This window comes from Cupressus sempervirens, chromosome 11 (genome assembly GCF_028749045.1).
Source record: "Cupressus sempervirens isolate cs-2001-9-10 chromosome 11, ASM2874904v1, whole genome shotgun sequence".
NCBI classification, from domain to species: domain Eukaryota; kingdom Viridiplantae; phylum Streptophyta; class Pinopsida; order Cupressales; family Cupressaceae; genus Cupressus; species Cupressus sempervirens.
The window spans coordinates 795,551,516-795,573,723 of record NC_143128.1 but is presented as its reverse complement, the minus strand read 5'-3'; the positions used below and the strand labels follow the sequence as shown (position 1 = coordinate 795,573,723).

Genomic DNA, 22,208 nt, shown 5'->3' with positions numbered 1-22,208 from the left:
GCAAAATAAGTGCCCTAGCCTCTAAAGCAAACAACATTGAAGAAAACTATGATATTAAAAAAATTTGGGCTGGTTGGGTTAAGGCTGCTGCAATATTTGCGATGCCTGATTGAAATGACTTTCTTGAGAGTTTTGGTCATCATTGTCACTAATTGTTTCCACCATCTCTGTGAGTAACAGGCCCCTTTTGGTGAACCATGAAACCTATCATCTGCTTCAATGTTACCATTTTCTCCGTCGGATTCGTGAATACTATACCAAGTTTTGTAAGTTGCTGCAGAAGAGAAGTCCAAAAGCGTGGACAATATCAGAAATTACCATGTTATACTTAAGTGAGACATGTTTGCCTGCCTATCAGTATACCCCATATACATAAGGTTGCTATATGAGGTGCCTTTTCTGACATGCTCTGCTTGGTTGGAGTTTGTAGCTGCAATAGAGATCTTTATATCTAGATGTTATTACCGTTATGTTTACCTTCAGCTGAAAAGCACACTTTTGTTTAAATTGTAATATTAAATATAAAGACTTGTAATTCAACATGCGTTGAGGCATGGAAATACGAAGAGTTGTATTTAAAATAAAGGTTATTGAAGAAACCTTTGGTTGGAATGTGAAGAGTCTTTCTTATGTTATATATATTGCTTAAAGTGAAAGACATTGTACCCTTGAATTTTAATATCAATAAAATGATCTTTTGTTGTGTCGCTGGGTTTTTCCTTCCATTCTTGAAAGGTTTTCCCAAGGTATCTTCTGGTGTTTGTTTTAGTGTTATGTTCCCTTATTGCTGTTTATCATTGATTTTTGGGCTCAAAATCCAAAATGGTATCAAAGCCAGGTTTACAACAATAAAGGAGTTTTTTTGTTCATTTATCTAGTAGGCATTCGGTAAGTAACGGAGTGTTTTGAAGAATAGCTGTGAGAAAAATCTCATTCCTAAATATTGCTTGAATGAGATTTTGTAAAGAGCCCTGTTGGCTCTCAAACAAATCTGTGTTGAAGAATTGATTTTTTATTTGTTTTTGAGGATTTTGTAATTTTTGATAAAACAAGGCAGTAGAATAGAAGATATTGCAATAATGATTTCAACTCAAATATTTGGATATTACATATGGAATATACAACCTTTAAATTCCAGATATTAATATCAACTTAGATACTTAGTATTTTCACAAAATGCTAACAACTCAGTTGATAAAATATTCCTTATTATCTAAATCAATAATACCCAGAAAAAATTAGAAGTTGCAATTCGTGAACTTACAGGTAAGATATGCCTTGAAACCCTCTGAAATGAATACTAGCAGCAGCAAATTAATTCTTGAACAAACAAATGCAACTGTAGATATGGAAAATGCTGCTCCCAAAGTGCAGGTAGAAAATAACGGCTGTCAGCAAATATAAATGGGAGCTCAACCAACTCCAAATTAACCAGCACACACAAAAATTCTAGTGAATCCCTTCACAAATTCTAGAACAACCTCCAACAATAAGGAAAATTAAACTTCTCTTTAACAATAGTTAATACAGTAGGAGAAATGACAAATTGTATACCCCACCACAATTTGCTAAGCAATCTTGAAATAATTTTTAGAATTGAATCTATAATACTTCAGTTGTAGAACCCAAACCCTTATTCTTTAGCAAGGGCACAAAAATTCAAAACTTCAAAAGTGTCACAAAGACAACAAAGAAAAATAATATTCAATTCGATGCTTTTCCCATCAAATGGGCTCATATTTATAATCTTCAAATGACACAAGTTTCCCAAGCAAATTCCATATCATTAAAATGTAATAAATTGCCATTATAATATGTTTTATTAATTGCTTTTGGCTCCCAAAAATGACCTTTTCCACCATAACATAATATTTTGATACACAAAGACCATTGTTTCTTATGCCCATGATTTAAAACTTTTCGACTTGGTTCCAATGAGCTATGATACTGAGGTGACTACTATAGAACACCAACAAAAATAGCAACCTCAACATATGATGAATAATAATAATTATTCACTTGTCTTACCGAAATAGCTATAGAAGCATCGGAATCAAAATCTGACAACACTAGAGTGATCCTGATGAAGAAAGAGGATGAATGAACATGACGGAGTGACTTATTATAAATAGATGCTTCCTCTAAGATTCTTGGAGCCCAAACTAGAAGCTCAAAATAAAAATAGAGGGTATCACTCAACTCTTCTAACTCAGCTGAGCTTGTTGGAACCATCAGCTGACTTACTATAAATACTAAGTCTCTCAAATGGAGACAAAACACACCATAGGTTGCTGGAAAGCCTATAACCCTAGAACTAAGACCCTTAAATCCGACTATCATCTCACAAGGGTTGTGATGGTGAACTGACCAAGCGAACTGCAAAACCTACTCAAAATGGGGACATTACAGTCCTCCCTTCCTAAGATTGCTTGTCCCTAAGCAAAATGAACATCATAGTCCACTTGGATCCCAAGTGTAGAACTGCGTACTATCCCTGGTGTATACAAGTAACTCCTGTAGCACCAACACCTAAATAGCTGTTATCAATGACAAAGTCATCTAGAAACTAATTGTAGGCACTGAAGACGGTAACAACTCATCGCAACTCAATCCAACTAAAATATCAACTCTGTCAACATCTAAGTCCCTATCAAATTGACACTCACACCCAATTACACTATGGAGATGATAACACCCATAAGTACTTGAATCACTATCACCAATTTCAACTTCTAATAAGCTATTCTAGGTGTGTAGATACTGCAAGTGGTCTAACTTACAACTATCGATCTCTTATTCAAAAGGTGGTGCTAACCCATCCCATAATGGATGGTATGCAATTGGAGCCAACCCATATCGACGAGAAACCAAATCCTCTACTTGTGGGTCAAAAGCAAAATCATGAGCACACCCAATTGTATAATGCTAGTAGAAAGCCCCAATCTCTGTCAATAGATCATTAATGCTTAACCGGTTATCAGGAGAATCCAATCTCTGACTCCGCACAACTATTGGTTGGGTAGGATCCTGGGCAACCCTCTTAGAAGACCCAATCACAAAATCCTTGTTGGGAAGCATTGTAGCCAAGGTCTCTACAATCTTCCCCACCAATCGTCGTATAGCATGAGAGCCTCGAATGAGAGTACCCTCAGTTACTCTATAAGTATCCTCCCGCAAATCCGAACTCTCGAGTAAAAACTCCATAAATAGCTCTAACACAATAGAAATTATGCGTGGATGTGTCAACCTGCTCCCTCGTGATCCACAACTGATCCCTCTAAAAATATGGCACTTGTCGAATGCTACTAGCTGTATGAAATGAAAAAATAGATTTGCTTCCGGCAGGAGGAAGCAAGTCACCATGAGAGCTCTTATCCACTGATGCTCTCACCTCTATACCTACTGCACCCATATCTTGGATAGATGAGACTGCCACATCATCACATCCCTCATCCCCAATCGTATAAACTCACCACCAACCACCACAATGTGTAGCTGAACTGGATCTGGGGTTGGTGTAGATCGCACATGCTTCAACTCCATCGTCACCTCATTCAATTATGAGTGTCTCTTGAAGAGCCAATTGAATACACTGAAGAGAGTCCACAGTCACCTCAAGCTCCTGGGTGAGCTCAGCCACCTCCTCCTCCTTCCCTAACAATGCCTCATAATAGGTGCTACCTCACTCCATAAGGTAATTCTTGTCAACAACTAACTGTGAGTAATTATGCTTCAAGACCCTAACAACCTCTCGAAGTACATGAATCTCTGCTAGGGAAAGACTACTATCACCATGCTCATCTGACATAGGAGCCCTCCAAGTAGATGTAGCTAACATTTGACGGATAACATCATAATGCTCAAGAGCTGAAGAAATGTCACTATCACTCACCTTCAACTTACTGGTCACATGATGCTTTTGTAATTCCTGACTCCTATGCAAGCTCTATGTCTCGCTAACTGCACTGAGATAGAAAACTGAATTAGAGCTGTTCACCACTAGATTGCTCACTGCATGTGCACTATCCTCCTCTCACACAATTGTAACTGAGATACAAATACTCGATACCTCCATTGACACCTCCTCCGTCGATCGGAAACCCACACAATATCACATTCTCCACATGACTACTTCCTCCTTAACATAAAGTCCCTATATATCTTGATCCTGGGACTTGTCCAAAACCTCCTCGGAGTCATCACCCAATATCTGACAGGGAATATCATACGGAGTGCAGCTCATAGCATCCTCAAACGGATCATCAGAGGTGTCCATACTATTTGTATCCCCATCACCTGACAGAGCCTCAATTTTTGTCACCTAAATTTGCACACATGATTAACTTTATGCCAGGTTGTGAATCAATAACTCTGAAGCATAAACCAACATCTGCTGATTCTGCTAAAACACCTAAATCACCAACATCACAGCTGGGTGACTCCACACATGCATTAGTCTGGCCTGAGGGAGAAATTGCCTCCTGCAAAGGAGCAACACTAAGACAACTGACGTACAAATCTCCAATAACAATCCCCTCCTCAAGAGAATCAGAAAAATCTGCAATAACTGCTGCCCCAATAACACCTGCACTATCCGCAGCAACAACTCCGGAATCCTCAACCTGCTGAAACTCAGTTTTGCTATCCACTGATGGCACTAGCACATCCACATGTCTCTATGTGGAAAGTCCATCATGAGAATGACAGATAGGACTAGTGGGTGTCGTATTGAACACAAGTGCATCTACCTCCTAAATGCCAACCAGAGAGAAGTCAAGCCTTCTTCCCTGCATCCTCGGTGCTCATCTCCTAAAAGTGGAAATCATATACCTCGCTGCCCTATCAACCATCTTTGGGTCCGATGAGCCCTTTACCAACCTTTGGTGATGAAGCTTAAGCTTCTCCATACTCTCCTGCAAAACCTTTATTTTCTTTCTAATTTTCTCATTGCTCCACCGGTTTTCAAAACTACAAAAACAAATACAAAAACAAATCTGAATTAATGAATATTTTTCCACCCCATAGGATGACAAGAAATCGCTCTGATACCAATAAAGAGCCCTACTGGTTCTCAAACAATTTGTGTTGAAGAATTGATTTTTTTTTGTTTTTGAGGTTTTTGCAATTTTTGATACAATGATATAGCAGCAAAATAGAAGGTATTGTAATAATAATTTCAACTCAAATATTTGGATATTACATAGGGAATATACAGTTGAAAATTCTAGATTTTAATATCAACTTAGATATTGAGTATTTTCACAAAATACCAATAACCCAGTTGATTAAATATCCCCCATTATCTATATCAACAATACCCCCAAAAAAATTAGAAGCTACAATCCATGAACTTACAGGTAAGACATGCCTTGAATACCTTTGAAATGAAGACTAGCATCAAACTAATTGTTCAACAAACAAATGCAACTGCAGATATGGAAAATGCTGCTCTCAAAGTGCAGGTAGAAAATAATGCCTAGTAGGAAATATAAATGGGTGCTCAATCAACTATTGATACCATTTCCCATGATACTGAAGTACAAATGCAAACTTTTTTGACCATTCAAATGCATATATATGATTTACACATGTAAAATGTGCATCTACAGCCAATAGACATTTCTACAAACACTTGGCATGCGAGCTAAACGAATGATATCAATTATTACAATGATAAATAGATAAGCAACTAATTAACAGAACCTATAGTGTATTTGACGTCTGATTTATATTTTGAAGCAAATCACAATAATTCCCATGCCAACTTAGTAGGAGAAGACCCTCATATGAAGTGCAGATAATTCAGTATTAAGCTGCTAGGAGACTCTACATCTCAATCTGCCCTCCCACAGCGCTAATATTGGTCACAAATCAATGGGAAAGGGACGTACAGCAGTGTAGAATAAATGCCATCAAATAATCTTCAGCTTCAACAATGTATTGTACATAAGAAACCCTCTTATTTGGACGCCAAAATCAGATATGATAAAATACCAAATTGCAGATTCAAATTACCATAAACTTCTAAACATCAAACCCTTCCAAGCTACATTGAACACAACAATGGAAGGTGTCATAATTCTTCAGGAATCACTTGCTTCTCAAGCCACTATCGCCATAGAAAGAGAGAGCAACAATACTTAGTCCAGATCCATTGTACTTCAGCAATGGATCAAAATTCACTAATTCAGAAACCCTCACAACAGTCAATAAAAATAAAATAAACAATTGGATGATCTATTTGCTTCATGAAGCCAGCTTTTATAATGCACTTGGCTTCACCAACCCACCATTAATTAGAAGCTTCCATTAAATTCTTTTATTAAATAACTTTTCTAGCACATGGCTTGACGAAGACACTTTTCACTTAAGAGGCTTCAATTTTTAAATATAACAACTCCTTGCACTTTTATATTTCATACTAGAGTGAGAGTTATAATTTAATTAATAAATGACCCTTTCCAATGATTACTCAATCCTCAACATAAGTGATATTATAAAGTTAAAATATAACTTTATAATAAGCCATTTAACGATTTAATAATAATTTGGCCACTAAAATTATAATTTCCCAAAACTCTTATCCTTTAAATATGCTGTCTAAAACAGCAGTCACCCCTATAATTTCCCCATGTGAGCAAATGCGCTTTCCAAAAATAGAAAAGATCCCTCTCAATCATCACCCCACTTGCCATAAATAGCAGGTGCATGAAACTAAGCCCAAACAAATTCCAATTTGAGTCAAATGAAGACCAAACTAGAACATACTTAATTGTGAAGAAGACAAGACCCTTCCATACACAAGCTGTAATGACCTGTACCAATAGGCCACTAAACAAAACCCTAAATTTAATACACGGCTAAAGTATATTGCTGAAATAAGGAAATAATAGTGCCAATGTATTCATGCAGTGAAAACCAAATATTTTTACAAATGATATGTCAATTTTCAGCACTGAAACATTATGACCTGGCACATTACAGATAACCCTAATTGGCTGTATACAATTGAGAATTTATTACAACTACAAACTGAAATGAGAACCTGGATTGATCAGATATTGGAGATTGACTGCTGAAGATGATATGGTGAAAGTGCAGCTCCACTTGAAATTCCAAATCAACAATTAAGCACAAGTGAAAGGACTGAAATATCCTTCCCACAGCTGCAATAATTCAGGTGATCTCTCACACACCCTCAAAATTGCGTACTAATTGAGAGTTTTCGTTCTCAATGGCCAATTGTGACTACTTGCAGAAACCCTAGGCTCCACAACACACATAAGCAAAAATCAATAATAAATCTCGATGATAGGCAATGAGCCCTCAATGCCTATTTATTTATTTTTTTCTCGATAGGTTGGCCTCCTTTTTATTTATTCATCGCTTCTTCTAGCAACCTCTAGAAGATTGATTTATTTAATGATTTTATAAAATATCACTTTATTGAGTTAATTAAATATAAAGTTATCTTGTAATATATTTTTATTGATAACTTTATAAATAATTTAACTCCTCCAGAAAACGGGGACATTACAGGTCCGCCCCTCTAAAATTGCTTGGCCTCAAGCAATCTTAATGCTGGATGCTGCAAAATCACTTCTCCCTCCCAAGTAGCATCTTCAGCAGGTAAATCTTTCCACTTAATTAGATACTCTGATTACTCTCCTGCGAAGCTGCTTCTCTCTACTATCCAGAATGGATTCTGTCACTAAGATCAGTTTCCCTTCATCATCCAAGGGAGGTAATACAACAGAAGGCATCACATTCTGACCCAACGCCTTTTTGAGGCGTGATACATGAAACACATTGTGCACTGTACTGTTTGAGGGAAGCTCCAACTCATAAGCCACCTCACCAACTCGTTTGATGATCCTAAATGGTCCATAATAGTGTGGCTTGAGTTTCTCTACACCACTCTTCTTGAGAGTGGATTGCTTATATGGTTGCAACATGAGGTAAACCATATCATTTACCTCAAAACTACGCTCAATCCTCTTCTTGTTTGCATATTGCTTTTGTTGGTTCTGAGCTCTAGCAATGTTGTCTCTGAGAGTAGCAACTATATCCTTACTTTCCTGTAATAGTTCACCTGCACGGGGTACTCGATTGTCTCCCAACAACAAATCTAAGAAACTAGGTGCCTCATAACCGTAAAGTGCCATGAAGGGTGTCATTTGTATAGTCATATGATATGTATTATTGTAACAATACTCACAGAGATATATCCATTTGACCCAAGCTCGCTGTTGATCTGCCACATAATTCCTCAAATACCCTTCCACCCATTTGTTTACAATCTCTATTTGACCATCAGTCTGTGGGTGATAACTGGTACTAGGTGTAAGCTTAGTGCCACACAACCGAAATATCTCCTGCCAAATGTGACTCATAAAGCGGCTGTCCCTGTCACTCACAATGCTCCGAGGAAAACCGTGTAATCTAAAAATCACCTTGAAGAAAACCTCTGCCACCTGAGTTGCTGAGTATGTAGTAGCGATAGGGAAGAAGTGAGCATATTTTGTTAGCTTATCCACCACCACATAGATGCAATCGCGCCCCTGGGCCCTGGGCAAGCCCGTAATAAAATCCATAGAGATGCACTCCCACTTCTTGTCAGGAATAGGAAGTGGCTATAGGAGCCCCGTTGGATAAGTGTGCTCTTGTTTATTCTGCTGGCAAACATGACACTCGCTCATACTGCAAAACATCAGCCTTTAGTCCCTTCCAAGTGAACCGTTCCCGTACGAACCTGTAAGTCTTGAAATACCCAGGATGGCCTGCTGTAGGTGAATTATAGAATGCTCTCAAAATTAACTGCTTCACTTTCGATCCTGGTACTAAGTAAATCCTATTCTTGTAAATGATCAAATTATCTATGAGAGTGTATCTGGTGTCAATTGTTGTTCCCTCCACTATACTAGAGGCCCACGTGTCTTTGGCATATTCTGCCACAATCAAATGTCGCCAATCTTCTGATATCTGAATCATAGAAGTGAGGTGTGGCCTACGGGATAAAGCATCTGCAACAATATTTTGTGTCCCCTTAACATATGTGATATCAAAATCATATGCTTGTAACTTACTCACCCACTTCTGCTGACGATCATTCAGGTCCCGCTGTCCCAAAAAGTGCCTCAAACTATTATGATTAGTTTTAATACAAAATTTGCTGCCCACAAGATACTGTCTGAATTTGGCCAAGGCATGCATGATGGCCAGCATCTCCTTATCATATATGCTGAATGATCTCTTAGCCCCTCTGAGTTTCCTACTCTCATAAGCTATAGGATGCTTGTCCTGCATGAGTACAACACCAACTCTCTCCAGAAGCATCACATTGAAGCTCAAATGGCTTCGTGAAATCAGGCAATGCTAATATTGGGCATGTAGTCATTATTTCTTTGAACCGCATAAAACACTTCTGTGCCTTTCGAGTCCACACAAATGCCCCTTTCTTCAGCAAATCTGTCATGGGTGCTGCATGTCGTGAGTAGCCACTAACAAACCTGCGATAGAATCCACATAGACCAAGGAACCCTCTTAACTGTGTAAGGTTCTTTGGTGGTGGCCAATCAACAATAGCACGGATCTTTTCAGGATCCATTCACACTCCTTCCACATTAATGATGTGTCCAAGATACAACAATTCTGTCATCCCCAAATCACATTTGGACTCCTTGGCATATAAGGACTCGCTCTGTAAAATGCTTAATACTGTCTCCAAGTGCTCTAAATGTTCCTACTATGTCCTGCTATAGATCAAAATATCATCAAAGAACACTAGCACAAATTTTCTCAACTGATGGTGGAAGACCTTGTTCATAGTGGACTGAAAAGTGGCAGGTGCATTAGTCAAACCAAAAGGCATGACTACAAACTCGAAATGCCCGTAATGACATCTAATAGCAGTTTTTTCAATATCTTGCTCTCGAACTCTGATATGGTGATAGCTTGATCTCAAATCAATTTTTGTGAAATAACAAGCCCCATGCAATTCGTCTATCAACTTATCAATGCGTGGGATGGGATACTTGTTCTTTATAGTTCTTTTATTCAACACTCTGTAATCAATACACATTCGTAGAGTACCATCCTTCTTTTTTACCAAAACAACAGAAGATGCAAAGGGTGACTTACTTGGTCTGATGTGTCCCATTGCTAGCAACTCGTTGATGGTCCTCTCGATCTCATCTTTGAGTCGTTTTGGGTGCCGGTATGGTGTGATCATGACAGGCTTAGCACCTTCCTCCAACTCGATAATGTGCTCAATACCTCTGTCTTGTGGCCTGCCGGGTGGAATCTCATTGAATGCCTTCCCATACTTGATTCTCAATTTCTGAATATCTGGATGATATTCAGTCTTGTGTTGCCCCTCTTGGGTAGGCATCAAAGCGCATATTGCCGCCCACTCTATATTATTATGTTTGGCTAATCTCTCCAACCGCCTAAATGAGATAGTCTTGACATCACCATTACGGATAGCCTTCAGCACATGAGTCCTGCTATCCACCACGAATCATATCTCCATATCCTCCAATCTCAGGGTAACCTCCTTCAAAGAATGTAACCATTGCATCCCAAGTACTATGTCCATGTCACCCATGTTGACCACATGATAGTCTGCCTTAAACTCATAGTTGTTCAGGCGCAAAGGTAGATCTTGCACCATCCTATCACAACGAAGAGTATATCCATCAGCTACCTTAACTCTCAGTCCCTCGAACTCCTCAGTAATTAGTCCACGCCTCTCCACAAATTGTGCATCAATGAAATTATGCGTGGCACCTGTATCCAACAGAGTAATAATCTTTTGTCTTGCCAAGACTCCCCGAAATTTGAAAGGTCCCTCTCTTTGAATACTAGACAGACGTGCCTCCTGTAAATGCATCTCTGGAGCCTTTTTTTTCTCAACACTATCTACCTCTTGGTCAGCCTCTGCCTCATCAGGATCCTCATCATGGTGCTCTGAGATGTCTGAATCTGAACCTTCGTAATAAGCCCACATCACCCGGTTAGCCTTCCCCTTAGGCTTCATGGGACAATCATGACCAAACTCATAGGGACCTTTGCAAAAGAAGCATAGCTTCTTCCTATGCAGGTCATTAAGTGTTTCCTTATCCCAAGGTGCAGCTAGCTTGTCTTTTGAGTCTCTAACCTTTTTTTTACCCTTGCTGAATTCCCCTTTGTTATCTCTAAATGATGAAGAACTCTTTGAACTAAACCGGTTTGCTGGAGCTGCAAATTTCATACTGCGGGCTTTCTTCATGGCTTCCTGTAATGTAGGAGGATCAAAGGCCTTTACCCACCTCTTGAGTGGTTCAGTTAATCCCTCTGTGAATAAAATGACTAGCCTCCTTTTTGAAATGTTAGGCACCATCACTGCAAGCTTCTGGAAGTCATTGATAAATTGTTCTAAGCCTCCTAACTGTCTCAACTGGGCTAACTCCCAGAAATAAACTTCAGGATTTTTTTTATTAAACCTTTTTATCAATCTATCCACAAACTCCTGATAAGTGGTTACTTGATTGTGTTGCAATGTGATCATGCCATGTGTCCACCAATCATGTGCTGCCCCATCTAAGTGTAAAGTGGCATACTTGAGTGCTTCAAATTCTGTCATCGTCTTCAAAGATAGGAAAGTATCCACCTTATGAATCCAAGCACGAGCAATCATTTTTCCACTGCCATCAAATGTGGGTAATACCAACTTGTTGGTGACCTGTTGCAACTCACTATGTTTATCTACTTGCTTTTGCTTGGCAGCTCTATAGTTTAGGTACCTGTCAAATGTCCATCCATCCTGTACATATTCTGGTAATGAATCCCACTCATTCCTCGCTTGTCGGAGTTCATCTACAATATCTATTACCATAGCATCAGGTGTGCGTGCTGGAGTTTCTATTCTGAATGTAGGACGTGTGGGTCTGTCAACTGTTTCAGACCGTGTCCTATGTTGTGATCCTGCTATGCTCCTGTCATCCTGGTCATTATTATGATTATTCCTCCTATTTTCCCCAATCAAATGTTGCATCATAACCATCATTGCCTGTGTACTTGCCTCTATTGACTGTAGAAGCCTCTCCTGTTGCTGTAAAGTCTCATCATCTTGCACACTTTTGGATGGGCTTTGAGAATGTCTCTCAGCCATATTCTTAGTTATGTTGGTTCTTTTGTAAACTAAATTAAATGGTGGCTGGGTAGCCCTATCAGGCTGGCAGGAAACCGCTCTGATACCACTGTAATGACCCGTACCAATAGGCCACTAAACAAAACCCTAAATTTAATACACGGCTAAAGTATATTGCCGAAATAAGGAAATAATAGTGCCAATGTATTCATGCAATGAAAACCAAATATTTTTACAAATGATATGTCAATTTTCAGCACTGAAACATTATGACCTGGCACATTACAGATAACCCTAACTAGCTGTATACAATTGAGAATTTATTACAACTACAAACTGAAATAAGAACTTGGATTGATCAGATACTGGAGACTGACTACTGAAGATGATATGGTGAAAGTGCAGCTCCACTTGAAACTCCAAATCAGCAATTAAGCACAAGTGAAAGGACTGAAATATCCTTCCCACAGCTGCAATAATTTAGGTGATCTCTCACACCCTCAAAATTGTGTACCAATTGAGAGTTTTCGTTCTCAATGACCAATTGTGACTACTTGCATAAACCCTAGGCTCCACAACGCACAAGCAAAAATCAATAATAAATCTCGATGATAGGCAATGAGCCCTCAATGCCTATTTATTTATTTTTTTCTCGATAGGTTGGCCTCCTTTTTATTTATTCATCGCTTCTTCGAGCAACCTCTAGAAGATTGATTTATTTAATGATTTTATAAAATATCACTTTATTTAGTTAATTAAATATAAAGTTATCTTGTAATATATTTTTATTGATAACTTTATAAATAATTTAACTCCAAAAAACGGGGACATTACACAAGCCTTTGCTCAGAAGACCCTCTTTCCACAATAATTAGCCTACGAGGATCACATTAATAGGCTAATCCCTCAAACTTTGAAGGTGGCAGAAATGGGGACATTACAGTCAGCCCTCCCCCCTTCTTCTAGGACAAAGATGTCTCTATGATACTCGACGTAGCTAGCCTTTCTTTTCCATGTCAAATGATATAAGTCAGATATGATGTCTAGCTGGTCTGACTCAAGCCAACTTAAATTAGGTTAAACCACATGTGCAAGTTCCTTGTCTCACTCTTCCACGATTGCTAGAAGAACCATTCTAATGCTAAGTGGCCAATTTGAGTTCGGGGATGGATTCGGGTTCGAGAATTGGATTTGTGGATTCAAGAATTTTTTTTCCCATTATGATTCGTAAGGATTCATGAGATTATATATATAAAAAAGAGAAATATGCATAATTCTAAAACTAAATCATTTCATACCATGAACCTATGATGGCTGACCATTCATCAATGCCAAATGTCATAGATAAACATTATGATACAAAAGAAAATCATCACGTCGAGTTCATAAAAATACTTAGGCATAAGTCTTATAGTTCAATAATATTTGAAACATGATTTAATAATCATGAAAGTGTTCTCAATTATCAAATCGATTATCTAAAAATGTGGATCATTGGTGTTTTTAGTGGTTGGAAGTAATAGATCCTCATTATCATTCAAATGAAAACCGGTTGCACTTGCAGTAGAGGGTGTTGTGTCATCCTCTTCATCATCTACATCAAGTGGTATGGCTCTAGCAAGATTGTGAATCATCATATCTAAGTCAGCAGACTCAGGTGCCACATCCTTCTCTACCCCCTTCTTGAATTTTGGATCCTTAATGTGATTAGAGGCACAAGTTGTTGTGAACAAACACTAAGTCTTCTACATTTTTTGGAGCCCAAATTGTTACGCCTCATTATTGAATAAAGGACTCTATACTCCAATTCTACTCGCGAACGAAAGATGTAGCAACCTAGAGAGAAAAGAAACAAAGTTAAGTGTTAAAATATACATTGCCAGTTGTCAAAAAAATTTAAAAACACTTGTAAATTTAAAATAAAAAACTTACTTGTGGTAGGAACTTTATGGCAAGAGGTTTAGGAACTTTATGGCAAGAGGTTTGAGGTACACATAATCTTGTCCATGTAATATCATCTACTGTGCTATGATCATTCACAAAAATAGGATCTGCATCTTTTTCCAAGATGATAATACATCGTCCGTCCTAACATTTGCCCCCACCCTTGGATCGCTGAAGATCCTACTGAATGCTTTCTTACACCCTATAGCATCCCCAACATCTCTATAAGGTGCCACTTTACCTAGAATAGAAAGTACCTCTAGGCTATAATACTTGGGAGAGAGGTCATAAACTAGGATATGCAAAGGTGTAGTCATCTTATTTTAGCAGTGAAGAATAATTTCTTTCACCTTTTTTACATAAGGTGTCTGCAGGGTCATCCTCTATATTTGGAATTATCTAGGATATACAAAGCCGCTAAAAGAAGAAGAGGGGAAAGAGGTGATGGCTTCAAAGGACTTGCTTCATATGTGGATAAATAGGTCATAGGGCATTTGAATGTCAGAAGCCAAATGAGAGCAAGGTCCTTCAAAGAAGAGTGCATGATGCACAATTGAAAGTGAGGAGTGAAGAATGAAGTGCACAACATGAACTTGAGGATGCATAAAGTAAGAAAAAAATCATGTTTAAGGAAGAGCATCTTCCACATCAAGTGCAAGCTAGGTCGAAGTGTTGCAAATTGATAATTGATGGAGGCAGCGCAAACAACTTGGCACAAGCTGAGATAGTTTAGAGATTTTCTTTAAATCATGTTGGCATCCCATGGTACAAAGTCTCTTGGTTGTAGAAGGCACAACTCATTGTGATCCCAATGAATGTATGCCCATTTTAGAGTTTCTATTTCTGATTTGTGGTTAATGGTTTTCATTTTTTCTCTTCAATTCCATTAGTCATGTTGGTTTAAATAATTTTTTTCACTATTCCAGCCTCTTTCAATGGTTGCTGCTTGGCGTAATTGATAGCCCTTATTTTCATTGTGCCATTTTTTTTGAGATTTATTGTGAAAATACCTTGAAATGAGTTGTATTGTTAGGGTTTGTTATTTGTTATCAGTTTACTAGAAAACAACCCTAACCTGATAATTTTTGCCCTAGCCCAGCCTGAAATCTTGCCCTAGTAGGATAGTTTGATATCCTAAGGATTATGTCTTTACCTTGTCAAGGAGAAATTTTTTAAATCCGCGATCAATTCTGACCTTTACCCTAGGTTTTGTGTTTAAGCGGGAGATCGCATGTCATTTTCATATTTTCCATCTTTCATTATGATCTTATGATCGGGGTTTTAAGTGTCTAGTCGCAAGCCTAAATTTTCCCTCTTTCGATGTTACGAAGTAAAGGCTAGTGGAGGATCGTAAAGGTAAAGTGCTGGATCTCCCAATCTTACAATATCCCATATAATCGTAGCATCGTAGGTGTTTGTTCTGAAGTTTGTGATCTTACGATCATCCCATATTGTGTCATCGTAAGTGTATTATGGTAAAAGGCAAGTGATATGATGTTGCAATAAGCTGAAAAGCGTATGAGCGTAAAGGCTCAAAAGGGAACTCTTGACCATACGAAAGCAGAAGGATCGTGAGATCATAAGAACATAAGATGCTGAGGTTATGAAGGGTTACAATCTTATGATTAATGGGAGATCGTGTAAGCATAAATGTTCCTAGAGAAAATTTCGAAGCTACGAAAGTGACGAGATTGTAAGATCATAAGCAAGGAAATGTTAAGTGATATAGTGATGCAAAGTGGGGCTAAGCGCGTGAACATAAAGAATTTGAGACACGTGGCAATTGAATCTTTTGAAGATACAAAGAGCAGCAGATTGTAAGATTGTAGGAGCAAACAATGAAGGTTTTCGATGCCAGAAATTACAGATGAGTGTATGATTGGGAGTCAGAGATAACAATTAAAGGAAAACTTCTGAAGCCTCGACAAGAGTTAGTTGATTGCAATTGAGAGATCGTAAGGCAAGAAAAGACAAAGCTCGATGCTTCACGAAGTTGTGGTCGTATGGTCGTAAGGCTCAAAGAAAGGTAAATGTTAGGGTTTCTGAAGCTACGGTGAAGAAAAGCCACAGTTAGCATATGATTGGGAGGTAATGTCAGTTGTAAAATAAAGCTTCCGAAGTTACAAAGTCGTTTCTATAAAACGATCAAGAGATCGTAAGACAAGAAAAGATGAAGCCCGATGCTACGCAAAACTATGCTCGTGAGATTGCAAAGGTCTATGTATATTGAAACGATGCTATGAAAGGGTTTATAAATTGCTGAGTGTAAGATCGTAGCTGAGGAGAAGACATTGCAGTTGATGTTCCGATCTTACGACAAACTGTTGATCGTAATATCGTAGAAGATTTGAAAGGAACCTTTGATCATGTGATAAGGAAGTGATCGTAAGATCATAAAGGCCAAATTCCTTGCCTAAGATGATACAAAGGATTTAATTTTTAAAATGGATTGTAAGACTGCAAGCCCTAAAATAACAACATGAAAGCACTTTTTGCCCTTTTTCTGAGTTGGAAAAGCAACATAGGTTTTTGACTAATGAAGTTGGAGTAAAGTACAAGGAATTCTGAGCTGGATAATTATGTCGACGTTCCATTGAAGTGACAGAAATACTGAATTTAAAGCTCGTGCATGCAAGAAATCAATGCATAGAGAAGGTTCGTGAAGTATGCATAGCATAAAGACATTCTCTAGGCCGGTAATAGGTTACCATTTACAGAAAGAAAAGATCTCCAGAAATTGCAGAATTTTAAGTGCGAAGGATTCATAGTTTTCAGTGCTAATTGTAGAGTTTCTAGAGTTTTAATTCATAGTCAAGATGTCTGATAAGGAAGTAGAAGAGATTCAAGCTGCATATATGGAAGATATTGAGACTTCTACTTCTAAAGGAGGAAAAACTAGGTAGAGGAAACCAAATAGATTTGTAGATGAATGGATAAAGTTGTTCTTGGACTCATCAAATGCTATCTCTGCAAATGACCATAATTTCAGAGATATTTATGCATTTTGCAGGGATGCTACTTGCCCTGATGTTGATGGTATGAATTGTTTAGATACTTCTACAACAACAGATCTGATAAGATTCCTGTGTGCAATCCATGGAAGAAGAATCTGGCTAAGCTTATTTTTTCGAAGGTATTTGAAGATGTTGATCTTGTAAAAGCCCTAATCTGAGCTTACAAACTAGCCACTAAATCTTTTCATAGGCATGATGGGACCATCTTGTGTACACTGGATCACGCTTCTTTCATTGAAGCTTTTGGGTTAGATGGTGCAATGGGTGAACCGCTGGATTTAGAAGAACTTCATGAGAAGTTTGAGAGAAATACAAAATCCTACACTAGAAAATCTATGATGCAACACATCTTAATGGACCTCAAGAAGGTTGGGGATTATCCAAAGAAGGTAGAAAAGATGATGCCCTTGGATAAATTCAAAAATTACTTTGTGAAGACTGTGTATGGTGTCCACAAAGTAGTAGGCAAAGATGGTTTTGATATGGTATATGGATCAATATGTGGCCAGAGATGTATAGGATGCATATCATAGTGCAGAATATGATTAGGTGATTTTATTTTGGAGAAAATCAAAGGTAATGTTGAGTTGGCACGGAAAGGAGAGATGAGGAATTTTAGATTCAACCATTACTCATTACTTATGCATCTGATTCTGTATAAGAATGTGGGATATATCAGCCCAAATTTCATCGATCAAACATCAGATGTCAATGGAGAGCTACTAGTTCAATTGTGCAACAGGGGTATGGGATAGATTCTATCATTACTCCGATTGTGTTTCCTTTTTCAATAACTTTAGTTTTGTAATTATGAGAATGCTAGACCCTAGTTTCTTTAGGGCTCTTGAGATATTGAAAAGTTTATTGAGACCAACCCTTCTGCCTGAAAGTAAAAGGCTAGATCGTAATTGGGGAGACATCTTGTTCCCAACTTTTTCACTCATGAGAGTATATGGTTGTCCTCAGCCACCCCACATATTGCCCAAATATATCCCTCCCAGATTGGCCATCATTAAATTCATGTGGCAATTGTTTTTGGTAAATAAGGAATATTTAGGCCCTAAGGTGCATAAAGACACATTTCTCTGTAGGTGTTTTAAAGTAGGAGACTTTTTAATTGGAAAAGAATTCTTGGACCAAATCAATTCTTTCCTCCACCACTATAATTTGTCAAATGCTCCCTATAGGATGTATGACCCAGATGGCTACATGAGGAACACCTTGAAAGAAATTAGGAATTATGTGTTGCCAATTACAAAAGAATTACCACACAAGGACCTAATTCCCAACATTGTAGCTGAGGGGGAAGTTGTTGACAAGTTAGCAAAATTTGATGATGTTTTAAGGGTAGAAAAGGGGATGAAGAAAGCAGACCCAAATTTCAAGGGTTTTTATATGGATATTCCTTATCCACAAAGAATAAGGAAGATGGTGAATGATCATGCTGAGATCATGGCACAAATGCCTACAAAGCCAATTAGAGAGGAAGAAAGGGTAAATCCAAATAGCTTGGAGCCAGATGTAACTCTGGAAATTGAAGAGGATGAGCCTGTTGAAGCATCATGGGTTACCAAGGGTAACAAAAGGCAAAAGGTAGTCCATATACCTGAAAAGGTAAAACAAAGGACATTGCAGATCATGCTTGGAAGAAACCAATATTTTTTCTGATTTGAGGTAGAGCTATATGTAGGATAGGGTCAATGCAGCAGAAAACTCTCTGACTGACCTGGAACTGGCAGTAGCAAGATTGGATGACAGGATCATCCAAGCTCAACAATTTATAGAGGATGATGAATTCATCAAATCCACTAAGTTTAAAAGCTTCCTCTACAAAATAAAATAGAGTGAAATGGTCTTGAAAATGAAGCCAGGAGAATTTGATGAAGAGAAGCAAGAATTGGTTGACAGATAGCTAGGTGACCCAGAGAGTGAGGTGATGACTCTTGCAGAGGCTAAAGACCTAGTACAAAGAAGTGGTATGCTTCTAGTGCTTGGTTGGGATTTGGAACAAGCTTTCATGCTTGACTAGATAAGAAGACAAGAAAATGCTATATCCTATGAAGCATTTGGAGCTGATGGACTTCAGAGGGGATCAAGATTTAATATTGATTCCAAGTCTCTAGTAGTATGGAGCATGACTCCTGCAACAAATAAGCCTAAATTAATGGATGTACATAGTATTCATCAAGGAAATATGATAGTTTGGACTATACAGGGTACCTCAGGTACAAAAATTTCCAAGGTAGTGAAACACTTCTCATTCATTAAAGAGGCTAAAGTGGAAGAAATAGAGACAAGACTGGGTAGATCATTCCACGAGTATATAGATGTCAGGAAACTCTATGAAGAAGAGCTTAGGAAGAGCCATGTCTATAAAGAGAGGATAGAGGAAATGGAAGCCAAAGCTCAAGGGTTAGAGGTAGGAGTTGCATCTTTGAAAGAGTAACTAGCTAATGCAGAGCAAAACAAGGTATATGGCATCCAGGAACAACTAGGCATGGTCACAATGGAAATTTCCACTCAGATTGTAGAGCTGGAGCAAGAAGTAGAGCCCAAAAGGAAAGCATGATAGGCTAGAGAGTAGAAACTCTGAAAACCATTTCTCAACAGGCTCATGCTCTTTTTATTTCTTTATAAGATGCCGAGCATGTTTACAATGAAGCACTTGCATGGCTATCACCCACTTTTAGCTTATGGGGGCCATATACTCAATTTTTGGAGAGGCTAATCATGTTGATGGCAAAGGAGCTAGACCTGCCTGATAAGATCATCACGATAAAGGAAGGCCTGAAGATCGTGAAATAACTAATAGGTTTCTTTATTGGCAAGTTGCAGATTATACAAGGTAAAATGAAAATCTTATCACAAGGGATTGAGCCCTGCATTCCAACAATTTTGGATACTGACAATAAACTGAAAGACTGGTAGGAATGGTTAGATTCTTTCAGTACAATATTAATTCAAGCTGGCACAACATCAGTTTTTGAAGATGATAGTGACGTCCCTTTTAATAGTTTGATTGATTGATTATTCAAGGTGAAATAGACTTGAATAAAGTTTCATTAGAATCAAGGGCTATAATAGATGCCAGGTGGAATAAGACAACAAAGGACTTAGATGAAGTTAAAGGGACTGAATGACCCACAAAAGGGAGATATACGTTTGGGAAGCAGTTGGAGAAATCAAGGCTCTCCTAGCAAGAAGTAGTTGAAGTGCTACAAACGAGGTGGCAGAAGAGACAAAGCAAATAAAAGGCAAGGAAAGCAATAGATAGCTAAAGACAAACATAAATACGTTGAAGATGCCTACAGAAAGTGCCACCTGCCAATTTTGCAACTGGATCCTAATTTTGATCAAAGTACAAAGAATGTTTGTAATGTAACAGTATAGAAATATCTTTGTATTTTCTTTCCAATAGAATTTTGACATCTGTCCTCCCATTTGAAGCTTTTTGCAATCCTTCCTATAAAAGGATTTCCAAGATGTGGAGTAAGGGTCCGAAGTCTGTATAATTTTTAGTGTTTATGCTATTTGCAGTCGGTCCAATTCTTGTGTTAATGATATGTTGCTTCAAATTTGCATACTGAATCCAAATGAATCTTGAATGACAGTTTTTATCATATCTTGAGTTATTTTTGAGTTTACATCAATGATGTATTATTTTCAAAGAATATTAATACAAAAAGGAAGTTTTGAATATCCGTGTCTCTAAATTCTGGCTCCATTTTCATATGCTTGTTATTTTGCGATTGAATGAGCAAAGTTCATACAATTTAATGCAACTGGGATAGGTTGTATGTCAATTTATTGTTACTTTTAATTCAAGGAATTAAGTAAATGCTTGGATAAATTGATAGGGTTTCTAGGCATATGAGAGGGATATCATAAGAATGGAGTGTAGGGTTAACAACTGATGAATTTAATTCCAAGTCAATTAAATAGATCAATTATTTACTAGTGTGACTCTGCATAGCAATGGATAAGGCATTGGTCATAAGTTGTGATGCAAATTGTTGCAATAATTTGGTTACAGAAAGCACATTTAAATCAAAATCAATATTTACTTAATGTAATGAAGAATCAAATTGCAGGCCAGTACTTATTTGTAATAGTTTTCCTTTGAGTTATAGTTGGCTATTGTAATCAAGGAGTTTATTACAAATCTAGAAGATTGTTGACCTTTTTTACTATAGGGGATAGATCTAAAAAGAAGAGTGTGAGTGAATGAATTTTAAAGAAAGAATATCAAATAATTAGTGATTTCAATCCCTAAGGTGCACCTGCCTTGGCCTTGCAGATTCTTAAGTGTAGAGAGTCCTTGTGCTTTGTTGAAGTTGGTCCAGATCTGAGCTGAATTTAGTTGAATATGGGAATTAGCTAATCCTCAAGCTGAGTTTTGCCTCTTGTATCCTGGTATTGGTTATTTTGCAACCTGGTAGTTTTGAAACACCAAGACAAGAGATCCTAAAGTACACACACTATTGTATGTCTGATGTTAGAGATCTCAAGTTGATGATCGAGTATTTCTAGTTGGCGTTGTCATTATCTCTTCATTAACTGAGATCCTCATCAACGAAGTTTTTGTGATTACAAAGGGGATCAGAGAAGGGCACCACTAGATTGGTTGAGATTCATCTCAGGGCAACCTTTGCCATTGATTCAATAGATCAATAGACAACGTATTCCTATGTTTCACTTGTCACACTGTTAGAAATAGGCAATATTGAGGGGGGGGGGGGGGGGGTGGTGGTGAATAATTATTACAAAACTTTTACCTCAGCTATATATTTCAAAACTTAACCATATGCATCCACAAATAACAATATTGAAAATTGAAGCACATAACCATGAGAAACTCATAACATGATTGGTTTTTGAGGAAGCACTGGCCAAGGAGAAACCCCGGTGGGGATAGTACCCACAACTTTGTAATAATCTGAAAACTCTGTATTAGAGTTTTGACTCTAGTAGGAGTCATTAGATACATCTAGTACATTAGTCCTTGTTAGAGGTCTCAACCCTATGAGGAGTTGTTTTATGGTGGGAGCTCATTGCTCAATAATGATTTACAATCAATGCAATATGTAATAGATACATTACTAAAATGACTGTATTGATAT

At 37.8% G+C, this 22,208-nt stretch overlaps 1 protein-coding gene across 2 annotated transcripts in view; it reads left to right on the top strand.

Annotated features, from left to right (window-relative positions):
• Positions 1–22,208, top strand: part of LOC149531982 (uncharacterized) — a 43,877-nt gene that overhangs the window by 6,379 nt on the left and 15,290 nt on the right. The window contains exon 2 of one of the 2 annotated variants that reach the window (XM_089809757.1): positions 181–709. The exons of the other annotated variant lie outside the window; for it this stretch is intronic. The gene's annotated coding sequence lies outside the window, so the exon portion shown is untranslated. Of the gene's footprint in view, positions 1–180; positions 710–22,208 lie in introns of those variants that run through there. 2 annotated transcript variants of the gene reach the window in all.